The 3325-nt window shown below is 40.0% G+C and overlaps 1 pseudogene; it reads right to left on the bottom strand.

Annotated features, from left to right (window-relative positions):
• Window positions 1–437: 437 nt before the first annotated feature.
• Window positions 438–1523, bottom strand: LOC118571512 (annotated as a pseudogene).
• Between the last annotated feature and the right edge of the window lie 1802 nt (window positions 1524–3325).

Genomic DNA, 3325 nt, shown 5'->3' with positions numbered 1-3325 from the left:
TACTTACTTTTTTATCTCCAGGGCTCAGGGGAATACTCAGCATATATTTGGTGCTGAGTGACTAAAAGATGAGAGAATAGATGAATGAATAATCTAATATGCTTAGAGTTGGAAAAACTTCTGTGGCTGAGTCTGTTTTAGTGTTGGTTCAACATGTTGTCTAAACCTAAAGGTACTAGCTCATTTGATAATATAAACAATAATTTTATAGCCTTTTATTTGTAGACATAATTTTTAATGATAATCATACCATAAAGTAAAATAAATGACTAAAATACATATTATATGGTGTAAAAGTAAACAATTTACACTTAGCAAAGACAACATGTTCAGTCTGAATATGGTTGTTTTTCTTTACTGAAAATTCATTGCAGTAAAATTCATTACTCCAATGGTGCATTACATTTCCCTTTTTCCCTCAGATGCCAAAGAGTAGGCTATTGGCCTGGCATGTGAAGACAGGCAAAGTTCTTGAAATTCTTTTCTTCCTCTGTGATGACACTAGCTTTCTCTGTTAGGTAGACATTCCAGATGGGTATCATAGGTCTTATTCGCTACGTGACGAGTTTGAGCTCTTAAAGAACCATCTCCCTTCTTGGGAGCAAAAGGCTTCCAGGGAAAAGTAGAACCTTGGAGCAATATTCCTTCAGCTGAGATCAGCCTGTAGAGACTCAGTGGATTTGTTTCTCCACTGTGAGTCCATAGATATGCTGATGGTGTGGGCCACTTTTTTATGGCTACCACCCACAAGCAGTTCTTCCAGGCTGAAGCCTATGCCATCTTGGACTTAGGTTTGGTATCTCACTGAATGGTGAATCACTATGGGCCTGATGGGGTCAGAGGTGCAGAGAGGGGCAATGCAGCATGCTTTTTCCTGTCTGGCCTTGCTTCTTCACGTCTTGCTTGTCAGCTGGATTAACCATGTGTCCGTTTGCTGCTGCCACTCCCTGTGGAAGCGAGGCTTCAGGTCTTGTCATGTGGTTTCAAACAACGAATTAACAAAGATTATATTTTAAGATTCACAATAGGATGATTTTTTTTCTAGTGAGACATACATTGTGGGGTGATTAATTAATTATTTAAATACTAAGTATTAGATCATAACTAAGTAACATTTACACACTCTAGGCTAAACTGTGCAGAAGTTTTTCAGGATGAGTAGGAAAAGGTAGAGCTGAAAGATAAGAGCTGTTTGTCAGTTGGAGTTGTAAAAACAAAATATTTGCACGTGTGTGTGTGTGTGTGTGTGTGTGTGTGTGTGTGTATCTGTTTGTGTCTGTGTATGTGTGTATGTGTTCATGGAGACCAGACTTTGCTGTCTTTATCTATTTCTCTCCACCTTATTTTTGAGATAGCAGCTCTTATTGAATCTAGGGCTCACCAACTTGGCTAACCCAGGTGTCCAGTGAGCCCCAAGGATCCACACATCTTTCCCCAGCCCTGGCTTTACAAGCGTGCTCAGTAGGCTCAGCATTTAGAATGGTTTCCTGGAACCCAAAACACAGGTCCTCACCTATAGGCATCAAGCACTTTAATGATTGAGCCAGTGGAATCTCCCTGACTCCAATATATGTTGATAAGATTACCATGAGTCAGAAAAGAGAATTTTTTCCATCTTGATTAATTGAGAGAATTCCCTTTAAGGCTTCTGATTGACTTTGGGACTCTTGGTTGAGCTTGAACACAGAAATGGAATGGGAGGATAAATGAACCAAATTGTTACTGTTTGCTGACTCACTTATCTGTTGTAAGAAGACTGAGGCCAAATAGACACAGCTTCTTTGATTATCTGCTTACTCATAACCCAGGTCAATTTGTGATCCCATATGCATGAAGAATTCTTTCCATTAACAAGGTAATAATGACATCTGTGCATCCTCAGATCCAACCCAAAGATGACACTGTCTGTCCATGGAGGAAGTTGAGGCCTCAGGCACAAACATGTCCCTATTTCTAACATCAGTGCAAATCAGAGTCTCTGGAGCATTAATTCTTGTGAGTTAGGGACCCATTAGCCTGTTCTTGGATTTGTTTAGTTTGCTGGCACAGTTCATGGATCTTAATGGAATTCTGGCTATTCTTGGGTTTACAGTGCTATGTTTATTATATTTATTTACAAGTTTATTACAAAGTATACTTTAAAGAATGCAAATAAGCAGCTATATTGATTTCATAATGTGTGAGATGACAACATATTTATGGAATAAGCTCTCTTGAGTTGGGATCATCTTTCTTAGCACAAAACTATGTTCTTAGTCACTTTATTGTATGTCCCCAGGATGCATTGGTTTTGAAGCCTCCAAATCCTGTCCTTATGTTCAAGTGTGGAGACATCACTGGATGTGCATGAGTGTAGTATGGAAAATGCAAAGAAACATAACTGGACAAAGGATAGGACTGGATGTTAGAGTGGGAGTGGAGAAATTCAGCCGGGCCTGTCTGCCTTCCTGGTCAAAATCCATCCTTTCCTCTTAGAGTAGAGCAGAAAACCTTCTGGAATGGGTGGCCTTCTGGTCTACTATCTCTCAAGGAGGGTCAAAGAATTTCTCTGTTCAGCTTAAAGACAGAACGGTGAAGGGAGAGTAGAGTATATTTTGTTACTGTAATCTGCCACAGGAAAGACAAATTCTATTTATGTGCCATCAGGTGAAAGTGACCCAAAAGAAGGGTCATAGAGAGAGATTTTTCCTTTACTGAGGCCTGAAGCACTAGGCTTTGTAGCTGAAGAATGTTTTTATCCTTGAGCACTCTAAAACAATTCTTAAGCTGCTTTGGGAATTAAAAAACACAAAATAATTTCTTTTTGCCCCTTAGTCATTCAGGAAAATAACAAAGACTTTGAGAGTTCTGAATATTAGCCAGCAAGTATGAAAAGGACTCCGATTATATGTGTATATGTATACCTGTGTAGTGATACATTGTGTACCCTCATAAAATTTGCCTGAGGATCAGAGAACAGAACAAGACACTAGATGAAACATAGAGGCCAGGCAGTGGTGGCACACACTTTTAATCTTAGTACTCTTAAGGCAGAGGTCTGTCTGGACCTCTGTGAGTTCAAAGTCACCCTGGACTACATGAGATTGACTCAGTCTAAGAGAGAAACAGTCAGGCAGTGGTGGCACACACCTTTAATCCCAGCCCTGGAGAGTTTGAGACAGGAAGTGATATGGCTGGGAGGAGAAAGGTAGATAGATCAAGCATGAGGAAACAGGAACTAAAGACTCTTTTTGGCAGAAGTGCCCCTTTCAGCTGGAAGCTCTTTAAGATGAAGCCCTTCCTGCTGGAGGTTTGTCAGGCTAAGGAGTTAGTGAAGTAAAAGGTG

This window comes from Onychomys torridus, chromosome 21, assembly GCF_903995425.1.
Source record: "Onychomys torridus chromosome 21, mOncTor1.1, whole genome shotgun sequence".
Lineage (NCBI taxonomy): Eukaryota > Metazoa > Chordata > Mammalia > Rodentia > Cricetidae > Onychomys > Onychomys torridus.
Note: the sequence above shows the minus strand (reverse complement) of the source record. Positions and strands in the feature narration are given on the sequence as shown.